The following is a 14,334-nucleotide window of genomic DNA, read 5'->3' on the forward strand; positions in this document are numbered from 1 at the left end:
ACACACTGACTCTCACTGGGGTACGGGTCCCACACAAACAGACTCTCACTGGGGTACGGGTCCCACACACACTGACTCTCACTGGGATACGGGTCCCACACACACTGACTCTCACTGGGGTACGGGTCCCACACACACTGACTCTCACTGGGGTACGGGTCCCACACACACAATGATTCTCACTGGGATACGGGTTCCACAGACAGTGACTCTCACTGGGATACGGGTTCCACAGACACTGACTCTCACTGGGATACGGGTTCCACATACACTGACTCTCACTGGGGTACGGGTTCCACACACACTGACTCTCACTGGGGTACGGGTTCCACACACACTGACTCTCACTGGGGTACGGGTTCCACACACACTGACTCTCACTGGGATACGGGTCCCACACACACTGACTCTCACTGGGGTACGGGTTCCACACACACTGACTCTCACTGGGGTACGGGTTCCACACACTGACTCTCACTGGGGTACGGGTCCCACACACACTGACTCTCACTGGGGTACGGGTTCCACAGACAGTGACTCTCACTGGGGTACGGGTTCCAAAGACAGTGACTCTCACTGGGGTACGGGTTCCACAGACACTGACTCTCACTGGGATACGGGTTCCACAGACACTGACTCTCACTGGGATACGGGTTCCACAGACACTGACTCTCACTGGGATACGGGTTCCACAGACACTGACTCTCACTGGGATACGGGTTCCACACACACTGACTCTCACTGGGATACGGGTTCCACAGACAATGACTCTCACTGGGGTACGGCTTCCACAGACACTGACTCTCACTGGGGTACGGGTTCCACACACACTGACTCTCACTGGGATACGGGTTCCACACACACTGACTCTCACTGGGGTACGGGTTCCACACACTGACTCTCACTGGGGTACGGGTCCCACACACACTGACTCTCACTGGGGTACGGGTTCCACTCACACTGACTCTCACTGGGATACGGGTTCCACACACACTGACTCTCACTGGGATACGGGTTCCACACACACTGACTGTCACTGGGATACGGGTTCCACTCACACTGACTCTCACTGGAATACGGGTCCCACAAACACTGACTCTCACTGGGATACGGGTTCCACAGACACTGACTCTCACTGGGGTACGGGTTCCACACACACTGACTCTCACTGGGGTACGGGTCCCACAGACACTGACTCTCACTGGGGTACGGGTTCCACACACACTGACTCCCACTGTGACAGGTCCCACACACACTGACTCTCACTGGGGTACAGGTTCCACACACACTGACTCCCACTGTGACAGGTCACACACACACTGACTCCCACTGTGACAGGTCCCACACACACACTCTCACTGGGGTCCGGGTCCCACACACACTGACTCACATTGGGGTACAGGTCCCACACACACTGACTCTCACTGGGGTACAGGTTCCACACACACTGACTCTCACTGGGGTACGGGTCCCACAGACACTGACTCTCACTGGGGTACGGGTTCCACACACACTGACTCCCACTGTGACAGGTCCCACACACACTGACTCTCACTGGGGTACAGGTTCCACACACACTGACTCCCACTGTGACAGGTCCCACACACACACTCTCACTGGGGTCCGGGTCCCACACACACTGACTCTAACTGAGGTATGGGTCCCACACACACTGACTCTCACTGGGATACGGGTTCCACACACACTGACTCTCACTGGGATACGGGTTCCACACACACTGACTCTCACTGGGGTACGGGTCCCACACACAAACAGACTCTCACTGGGGTACGGGTCCCACACACTGACTCTCACTGGGATACGGGTTCCACACACACTGACTCTCACTGGGATACGGGTTCCACACACACTGACTCTCACTGGGGTACGGGTTCCACTCACACTGACTCTCACTGGGGTACGGGTCCCACACACAAACAGACTCTCACTGGGGTACGGGTCCCACACACTGACTCTCACTGGGGTACGGGTCCCACACACACTGACTCTCACTGGGGTAGGGATCTCACACAAACTGAATCTCACTGGGGATACGGGTTCCACACACACTGACTCTCACTGGGATACGGGTTCCACACACACTGACACTCACTGGGGTATGGGTCCCACACACACTGATTCTCACTGGGGTACGGGTTCCACACACACTGACTCTCACTGGGATACGGGTCCCACACAAACAGACTCTCACTGGGGTACGGGTCCCACACACTGACTCTCACTGGGGTACGGGTCCCACACACAAACAGACTCTCACTGGGGTACGGGTCCCACACACAGACTCTCACTGGGATACGGGTTCCACACACACTGTCTCTCACTGGGATACGGGTCCCACACACACTGACTCTCACTGGGGTACGGGTCCCACACACACAATGATTCTCACTGGGGTACGGGTCCCACACACACTGACTCTCACTGGGGTACGGGTCCCACACACACAATGATTCTCACTGGGGTACGGGTCACACACACACTGTCTCTCACTGGGATACGGGTCCCACACACACTGACTCTCACTGGGGTACGGGTCCCACACACACAATGATTCTCACTGGGATACGGGTTCCACTCACACTGACTCTCACTAGTGTACGGGTCCCACACACACTGACTCTCACTGGGGTACGGGTCCCACACAAACTGACTCTCACTGGGATACAGGTCCTACACACACTGACTCTCACTGGGGTACGGGTTCCACAGACACTGACTCTCACTGGGATACGGGTTCCACTCACACTGACTCTCACTGGGATACGGGTCCCACACACACTGACTCTCACTGGGGTACGGGTCCCACACACACTGACTCTCACTGGGGTACGTGTTGCACACACACTGACTCTCACTGGGGTACGGGTCCCACACACACTGACTCTCACTGGGATACGGGTTCCACTCACACTGACTCTCACTGGGGTACGGGTTCCACTCACACTGACTCTCACTGGGGTACGGGTCCCACACACACTGACTCTCACTGGGGTACGGGTCCCACACACACTGACTCTCACTGGGGTACGGGTCCCACACACACTGACTCTCACTGGGATACGGGTCCCACACACACTGACTCTCACTGGGGTACGGGTCCCACACACACTGACTCTCACTGGGGTACGGGTCCCACACACACTGACTCTCACTGGGGTACGGGTCCCACACACACTGACTCTCACTGGGATACGGGTCCCACACACACTGACTCTCACTGGGGTACGGGTCCCACACACACTGACTCTCACTGGGATACGGGTCCCACACACACTGACTCTCACTGGGATACGGGTTCCACACACACTGACTCTCACTGGGATACGGGTTCCACTCACACTGACTCTCACTGGGATACGGGTTCCACACACACTGACTCTCACTGGGGTACGGGTTCCACACAAACTGACTCTCACTGGGATATGGGTTCCACTCACACTGACTCTCACTGGGATACGGGTCCCACACACACTGACTCTCACTGGGGTACGGGTTCCACACACACTGACTCTCACTGGGATACGGGTTCCACTCACACTGACTCTCACTGGGGTACGGGTCCCACAAACACTGACTCTCACTGGGATACGGGTTCCACAGACACTGACTCTCACTGGGATACGGGTTCCACAGACACTGACTCTCACTGGGATACGGGTTCCACACTCACTGACTCTCACTGGGATACGGGTTCCACACACACTGACTCTCACTGGGATACGGGTCCCACACTCACTGACTCTCACTGGGGTACGGGTTCCACACACTGACTCTCACTGGGGTACGGGTCCCACAAACACTGACTCTCACTGGGATACGGGTTCCACAGACACTGACTCTCACTGGGATACGGGTTCCACAAACACTGACTCTCACTGGGATACGGGTTCCACACACACTGACTCTCACTGGGATACGGGTTCCACAGACACTGACTCTCACTGGGATACGGGTTCCACACACACTGACTCTCACTGGGGTACGGGTTCCACACACACTGACTCTCACTGGGATACGGGTTCCACTCACACTGACTCTCACTGGGATACGGGTCCCACACACACTGACTCTCACTGGGATACGGGTTCCACTCACACTGACTCTCACTGGGATACGGGTCCCACACACACTGACTCTCACTGGGGTACGGGTTCCACACACTGACTCTCACTGGGATACGGGTCTCACACACACTGACTCTCACTGGGGTACGGGTCCCACACACACTGACTCTCACTGGGGTACGGGTCCCACACACACTGACTCTCACTGGGATACGGGTCCCACACACACTGACTCTCACTGGGGTACGGGTTCCACACACACTGACTCTCACTGGGATACGGGTTCCACACACACTGACTCTCACTGGGGTACGGGTCCCACACACACTGACTCTCACTGGGGTATGGGACCCACACACACTGACTCTCACTGGGGTACGGTTTCCACACACACTTACTCTCACTGGGATACGGGTCCCACACACACTGACTCTCACTGGGGTATGGGACCCACACACACTGACTCTCACTGGGGTACGGTTTCCACACACACTTACTCTCACTGGGATACGGGTTCCACACACACTTACTCTCACTGGGGTAAGGGTCCCACACACAGTGACTATCACTGGGTTACGGGTCCCACACACACTGACTCTCACTGGGGTACGGGTTCCACACACACTGACACTCACTGGGGTAAGGGTTCACACACACACTGACTCTCACTGGGGTACGGGTCCCACACACAATGACTCTCACTGGGGTACGGGACCCACACACAATGACTCTCACTGGGGTACGGGTCCCACACACACTGACTCTCACTGGGGTACGGGTCCCACACACACTGACTCTCACTGGGGTACGGGTCCCACACACAGTGACTCTCACTGGGGTACGGGTCCCACACACACTGACTCTCACTGGGGTATGGGACCCACACACACTGACTCTCACTGGGGTACGGGTCCCACACACACTGACTCTCACTGGGGTACGGGTCCCACACACACTGACTCTCACTGGGGTACCGGTCCCACACACAGTGACTCTCACTGGGGTACGGGTCCCACACACACTGACTCTCACTGGGGTATGGGACCCACACACAGTGACTCTCACTGGGGTACGGGTCCCACACACAGCGACTCTCACTGGGGTACGGGTCCCACACACACTGACTCTCACTGGGGTACGGGTCCCACACACACTGACTCTCACTGGGGTATGGGACCCACACACACTGACTCTCACTGGGGTACGGGTTCCACACACACTTACTCTCACTGGGGTAAGGGTCCCACACACAGTGACTCTCACTGGGGTACGGGTCCCACACACACTGACTCTCATTGGGGTACGGGTCACACACACAGTGACTCTCACTGGGGTACGGGTCCCACACACAGTGACTCTCACTGGGGTACGGGTCACACACACAGTGACTCTCACTGGGGTACGGGTCCCACACACAGTGACTCTCACTGGGGTACGGGTCCCACACACACTGACTCTCACTGGGGTACGGGTCCCACACACACTGACTCTCACTGGGATGCGGGTTCCACTCACACTGACTCTCACTGGGATACGGGTCCCACACACACTGACCCTCACTGGGGTACGGGTTCCACTCACACTGACTCTCACTGGAGTACGGGTCCCACACACACTGACTCTCACTGGGGTACGGGTTCCACACACACTGACTCTCACTGGGGTACGGGTTCCACACACACTGACTCTCACTGGGGTACGGGTCCCACACACACTGACTCTCACTGGGGTACGGGTCCCACACACACTGACTCTCACTGGGTAACGGGTCCCACACACACTGACTCTCACTGGGGTACGGGTCCCACACACACTGACTCTCACTGGGGTACGGGTCCCACACACACTGACTCTCACTGGGGTACGGGTTCCACACACACTGACTCTCACTGGGGTACGGGTCCCACACACACTGACTCTCACTGGGGTACGGGTTCCACTCACACTGACTCTCACTGGAGTACGGGTCCCACACACACTGACCCTCACTGGGGTACGGGTTCCACTCACACTGACTCTCACTGGAGTACGGGTCCCACACACACTGACTATCACTGGGGTACGGGTTCCACACACACTGACTCTCACTGGGGTACGGGTTCCACACACACTGACTCTCACTGGGGTACGGGTTCCACTCACACTGACTCTCACTGGGATACGGGTTCCACACACACTGACTCTCATTGGGGTACGGGTTTCCACACACACTGACTCTCGCTGGGGTACGGGTTCCACTCACACTGACTCTCACTGGGGTACGGGTTCCACACACACTGAATCTCACTGGGGTATGGGTCCCACACACACTGACTCTCATTGGGGTCTGGGTTCCACACACACTGACTCTCAATGGGATACGGGTCCCACACACACTGACTCTCACTGGGGTACGGGTCCTACACACACTGACTCTCACTGGGATACGGGTTCCACGCACACTTACTCTCACTGAGGTAAGGGTTCCACACACACTTACTCTCACTGGGGTACGGGTTCCACACACACTGACTCTCACTGGGGTATGGGTTTCCACACACACTGACTGTCGCTGGGGTACGGGTTCCACACACACTGACTCTCACTGGGGTACGGGTCCCACTCACACTGACTCTCATTGGGGTACAGGTCTACACACACTGACTCTCACTGGGGTACGGGTTCCACACACACTGACTCTCACTGGGATACGGGTCCCACACACACTTACTCTCACTGGGGTAAGGGTTCCACACACACTGACTCTCACTGGGGTACGGGTCCCACACACACTTACTCTCACTGGGGTACGGGTTCCACACACACTGACTCTCACTGGGGTATGGGTTTCCTCACACACTGACTCTCGCTGCGGTACGGGATCCACACACACTGACTCTCACTGGGGTACGGGTCCCACACACACTGACTCTCACTGGGGTATGGGTTTCCACACACACTGACTCTCATTGGGGTCTGGGTTCCACACACACTGACTCTCACTGGGATACGGGTTCCACTCACACTGACTCTCACTGGGGTACGGGTCCCACACACACTGACTCTCACTGGGGTACGGGTCCCACACACACTGACTCTCACTGGGATACGGGTCCCACACACACTGACTCTCACTGGGGTACGGGTCCCACACACACTGACTCTCACTGGGATACGGGTCCCACACACACTGACTCTCACTGGGATACGGGTTCCACACACACTGACTCTCACTGGGATACGGGTTCCACTCACACTGACTCTCACTGGGATACGGGTTCCACACACACTGACTCTCACTGGGGTACGGGTTCCACACAAACTGACTCTCACTGGGATATGGGTTCCACTCACACTGACTCTCACTGGGATACGGGTCCCACACACACTGACTCTCACTGGGGTACGGGTTCCACACACACTGACTCTCACTGGGATACGGGTTCCACTCACACTGACTCTCACTGGGGTACGGGTCCCACAAACACTGACTCTCACTGGGATACGGGTTCCACAGACACTGACTCTCACTGGGATACGGGTTCCACAGACACTGACTCTCACTGGGATACGGGTTCCACACTCACTGACTCTCACTGGGATACGGGTTCCACACACACTGACTCTCACTGGGATACGGGTCCCACACTCACTGACTCTCACTGGGGTACGGGTTCCACACACTGACTCTCACTGGGGTACGGGTCCCACAAACACTGACTCTCACTGGGATACGGGTTCCACAGACACTGACTCTCACTGGGATACGGGTTCCACAAACACTGACTCTCACTGGGATACGGGTTCCACACACACTGACTCTCACTGGGATACGGGTTCCACAGACACTGACTCTCACTGGGATACGGGTTCCACACACACTGACTCTCACTGGGGTACGGGTTCCACACACACTGACTCTCACTGGGATACGGGTTCCACTCACACTGACTCTCACTGGGATACGGGTCCCACACACACTGACTCTCACTGGGATACGGGTTCCACTCACACTGACTCTCACTGGGATACGGGTCCCACACACACTGACTCTCACTGGGGTACGGGTTCCACACACTGACTCTCACTGGGATACGGGTCTCACACACACTGACTCTCACTGGGGTACGGGTCCCACACACACTGACTCTCACTGGGGTACGGGTCCCACACACACTGACTCTCACTGGGATACGGGTCCCACACACACTGACTCTCACTGGGGTACGGGTTCCACACACACTGACTCTCACTGGGATACGGGTTCCACACACACTGACTCTCACTGGGGTACGGGTCCCACACACACTGACTCTCACTGGGGTATGGGACCCACACACACTGACTCTCACTGGGGTACGGTTTCCACACACACTTACTCTCACTGGGATACGGGTCCCACACACACTGACTCTCACTGGGGTATGGGACCCACACACACTGACTCTCACTGGGGTACGGTTTCCACACACACTTACTCTCACTGGGATACGGGTTCCACACACACTTACTCTCACTGGGGTAAGGGTCCCACACACAGTGACTATCACTGGGTTACGGGTCCCACACACACTGACTCTCACTGGGGTACGGGTTCCACACACACTGACACTCACTGGGGTAAGGGTTCACACACACACTGACTCTCACTGGGGTATGGGACCCACACACAATGACTCTCACTGGGGTACGGGTCCCACACACACTGACTCTCACTGGGGTACGGGTCCCACACACACTGACTCTCACTGGGGTACGGGTCCCACACACAGTGACTCTCACTGGGGTACGGGTCCCACACACACTGACTCTCACTGGGGTATGGGACCCACACACACTGACTCTCACTGGGGTACGGGTCCCACACACACTGACTCTCACTGGGGTACGGGTCCCACACACACTGACTCTCACTGGGGTACCGGTCCCACACACAGTGACTCTCACTGGGGTACGGGTCCCACACACACTGACTCTCACTGGGGTATGGGACCCACACACAGTGACTCTCACTGGGGTACGGGTCCCACACACAGCGACTCTCACTGGGGTACGGGTCCCACACACACTGACTCTCACTGGGGTACGGGTCCCACACACACTGACTCTCACTGGGGTATGGGACCCACACACACTGACTCTCACTGGGGTACGGGTTCCACACACACTTACTCTCACTGGGGTAAGGGTCCCACACACAGTGACTCTCACTGGGGTACGGGTCCCACACACACTGACTCTCATTGGGGTACGGGTCACACACACAGTGACTCTCACTGGGGTACGGGTCCCACACACAGTGACTCTCACTGGGGTACGGGTCACACACACAGTGACTCTCACTGGGGTACGGGTCCCACACACAGTGACTCTCACTGGGGTACGGGTCCCACACACACTGACTCTCACTGGGGTACGGGTCCCACACACACTGACTCTCACTGGGATGCGGGTTCCACTCACACTGACTCTCACTGGGATACGGGTCCCACACACACTGACCCTCACTGGGGTACGGGTTCCACTCACACTGACTCTCACTGGAGTACGGGTCCCACACACACTGACTCTCACTGGGGTACGGGTTCCACACACACTGACTCTCACTGGGGTACGGGTTCCACACACACTGACTCTCACTGGGGTACGGGTCCCACACACACTGACTCTCACTGGGGTACGGGTCCCACACACACTGACTCTCACTGGGTAACGGGTCCCACACACACTGACTCTCACTGGGGTACGGGTCCCACACACACTGACTCTCACTGGGGTACGGGTCCCACACACACTGACTCTCACTGGGGTACGGGTTCCACACACACTGACTCTCACTGGGGTACGGGTCCCACACACACTGACTCTCACTGGGGTACGGGTTCCACTCACACTGACTCTCACTGGAGTACGGGTCCCACACACACTGACCCTCACTGGGGTACGGGTTCCACTCACACTGACTCTCACTGGAGTACGGGTCCCACACACACTGACTATCACTGGGGTACGGGTTCCACACACACTGACTCTCACTGGGGTACGGGTTCCACACACACTGACTCTCACTGGGGTACGGGTTCCACTCACACTGACTCTCACTGGGATACGGGTTCCACACACACTGACTCTCATTGGGGTACGGGTTTCCACACACACTGACTCTCGCTGGGGTACGGGTTCCACTCACACTGACTCTCACTGGGGTACGGGTTCCACACACACTGAATCTCACTGGGGTATGGGTCCCACACACACTGACTCTCATTGGGGTCTGGGTTCCACACACACTGACTCTCAATGGGATACGGGTCCCACACACACTGACTCTCACTGGGGTACGGGTCCTACACACACTGACTCTCACTGGGATACGGGTTCCACGCACACTTACTCTCACTGAGGTAAGGGTTCCACACACACTTACTCTCACTGGGGTACGGGTTCCACACACACTGACTCTCACTGGGGTATGGGTTTCCACACACACTGACTGTCGCTGGGGTACGGGTTCCACACACACTGACTCTCACTGGGGTACGGGTCCCACTCACACTGACTCTCATTGGGGTACAGGTCTACACACACTGACTCTCACTGGGGTACGGGTTCCACACACACTGACTCTCACTGGGATACGGGTCCCACACACACTTACTCTCACTGGGGTAAGGGTTCCACACACACTGACTCTCACTGGGGTACGGGTCCCACACACACTTACTCTCACTGGGGTACGGGTTCCACACACACTGACTCTCACTGGGGTATGGGTTTCCTCACACACTGACTCTCGCTGCGGTACGGGATCCACACACACTGACTCTCACTGGGGTACGGGTCCCACACACACTGACTCTCACTGGGGTATGGGTTTCCACACACACTGACTCTCATTGGGGTCTGGGTTCCACACACACTGACTCTCACTGGGGTACGGGTTCCACACACACTGACTCTCACTGGGGTACGGGTCCTACACACACTGACTCTCACTGGGATACGGGTTCCACACACACTTACTCTCACTGGGGTACGGGTCACACACACACTGACTCTCGCTGGGGTAAGGGTTCCACACACACTTACTCTCACTGGGGTACGGGTCACACACACACTGACTCTCGCTGGGGTAAGGGTTCCACACACACTTACTCTCACTGGGGTACGGGTTCCACACACACCTACTCTCACTGGGGTACGGGTCACACACACACTTACTCTCACTGGGGTACGGGTCACACACACACTGACTCTCACTGGGGTAAGGGTTCCACACACACTGACTCTCACAGGGATACGGTTCCACACACACCGACTCTCACTGGGGTACGGTTTCCACACACACTGACTCTCACTGGGGTACGGGTTCCACACATACTGACTCTCACTGGGGTACGGGTCACACACACACTGACACTCACTGGGGTAAGGGTTCCACACACACTGACACTCACTGGGGTAAGGGTTCCACACACACTGACTCTCACTGGGGTACGGGTCCTACACACACTGACTCTCACTGGGGTACGGGTTCCTCACACACTGACTCTCACTGGGGTACGGGTCCTACACACACTGACTCTCACTGGGGTACGGGTTCCACACACACTGACTCTCACTGGGGTACGGGTCCCACACACACTGACTCTCACTGGGAGACGGGTTCCACACACACTTACTCTCACTGGGGTACGGGTCACACACACAATGACACTCACTGGGGTACGGGTCCCACACACACTGACTCTCACTGGGGTATGGGACCCACACACACTGACTCTCACTGGGGTACGGGTCCCACACACACTGACTCTCACTGGGGTACGGGTCCCACACACACTGACTCTCACTGGGGTACGGGTCCCACACACAGTGACTCTCACTGGGGTACGGGTCCCACACACACTGACTCTCACTGGGGTATGGGACCCACACACACTGACTCTCACTGGGGTACGGGTCCCACACACACTGACTCTCACTGGGGTACCGGTCCCACACACAGTGACTCTCACTGGGGTACGGGTCCCACACACACTGACTCTCACTGGGGTATGGGACCCACACACAGTGACTCTCACTGGGGTACGGGTCCCACACACAGCGACTCTCACTGGGGTACGGGTCCCACACACACTGACTCTCACTGGGGTACGGGTCCCACACACACTGACACTCACTGGGGTATGGGACCCACACACACTGACTCTCACTGGGGTACGGGTTCCACACACACTTACTCTCACTGGGGTAAGGGTCCCACACACAGTGACTCTCACTGGGGTACGGGTCCCACACACACTGACTCTCATTGGGGTACGGGTCACACACACAGTGACTCTCACTGGGGTACGGGTCCCACACACAGTGACTCTCACTGGGGTACGGGTCACACACACAGTGACTCTCACTGGGGTACGGGTCCCACACACAGTGACTCTCACTGGGGTACGGGTCCCACACACACTGACTCTCACTGGGGTACGGGTTCCACTCACACTGACTCTCACTGGGATACGGGTCCCACACACACTGACTCTCACTGGGGTACGGGTTCCACTCACACTGACTCTCACTGGGATACGGGTCCCACACTCACTGACCCTCACTGGGGTACGGGTTCCACTCACACTGACTCTCACTGGAGTACGGGTCCCACACACACTGACTCTCACTGGGGTACGGGTTCCACACACACTGACTCTCACTGGGGTACGGGTTCCACACACACTGACTCTCACTGGGGTACGGGTCCCACACACACTGACTCTCACTGGGGTACGGGTCCCACACACACTGACTCTCACTGGGTAACGGGTCCCACACACACTGACTCTCACTGGGGTACGGGTCCCACACACACTGACTCTCACTGGGGTACGGGTCCCACACACACTGACTCACACTGGGGTACGGGTTCCACACACACTGACTCTCACTGGGGTACGGGTCCCACACACACTGACTCTCACTGGGGTACGGGTCCCACACACACTGACTCTCACTGGGGTACGGGTCCCACACACACTGACTCTCACTGGGGTACGGGTTCCACTCACACTGACTCTCACTGGAGTACGGGTCCCACACACACTGACCCTCACTGGGGTACGGGTTCCACTCACACTGACTCTTACTGGAGTACGGGTCCCACACACACTGACTATCACTGGGGTACGGGTTCCACACACACTGACTCTCACTGGGGTACGGGTTCCACACACACTGACTCTCACTGGGGTACGGGTTCCACTCACACTGACTCTCACTGGGATACGGGTTCCACACACACTGACTCTCACTGGGGTACGGGTTTCCACACACACTGACTCTCGCTGGGGTACGGGTTCCACTCACACTGACTCTCACTGGGGTACGGGTTCCACACACAATGACTCTCACTGGGGTATGGGTCCCACACACACTGACTCTCATTGGGGTCTGGGTTCCACACACACTGACTCTCAATGGGATACGGGTCCCACACACACTGACTCTCACTGGGGTACGGGTCCTACACACACTGACTCTCACTGGGATACGGGTTCCACGCACACTTACTCTCACAGAGGTAAGGGTTCCACACACACTTACTCTCACTGGGGTACGGGTTCCACACACACTGACTCTCACTGGGGTAAGGGTTCCACACACACTGACTCTCACTGGGGTACGGGTCCCACACACACTTACTCTCACTGGGGTACGGGTTCCACACACACTGACTCTCACTGGGGTATGGGTTTCCTCACACACTGACTCTCACTGGGGTACAGGTTCCACACACACTGACTCTCACTGGGGTACGGGTCCCACACACACTGACTCTCACTGGGGTACGGGTCCCACACACACTGACTCTCACTGGGATACGGGTTCCACACACACTGACTCTCACTGGGGTACGGCTTCCACACACACTGACTCTCACTGGGGTACGGGTCCCACACACACTGACTCTCACTGGGGTACGGGTCCCACACACACTGACTCTCACTGGGGTACGGGTCCCACACACACTGACTCTCACTGGGGTACGGGTCCCACACACACTGACTCTCACTGGGGTACGGGTCCCACACACACTGACTCTCACTGGGGTACGGGTTCCACACACACTGAATGTCGCTGGGGTACAGGTTCCACACACACTTACTCTCACTGGGGTACGGGTTTCCACACACACTGACTCTCGCTGGGGTACAGGTCCCACTCACACTGACTCTCATTGGGGTACAGGTCTACACACACTGACTCTCACTGGGGT

The sequence above is a fragment of the Heterodontus francisci genome, unplaced genomic scaffold (assembly GCF_036365525.1).
Source record: "Heterodontus francisci isolate sHetFra1 unplaced genomic scaffold, sHetFra1.hap1 HAP1_SCAFFOLD_1295, whole genome shotgun sequence".
Lineage (NCBI taxonomy): Eukaryota > Metazoa > Chordata > Chondrichthyes > Heterodontiformes > Heterodontidae > Heterodontus > Heterodontus francisci.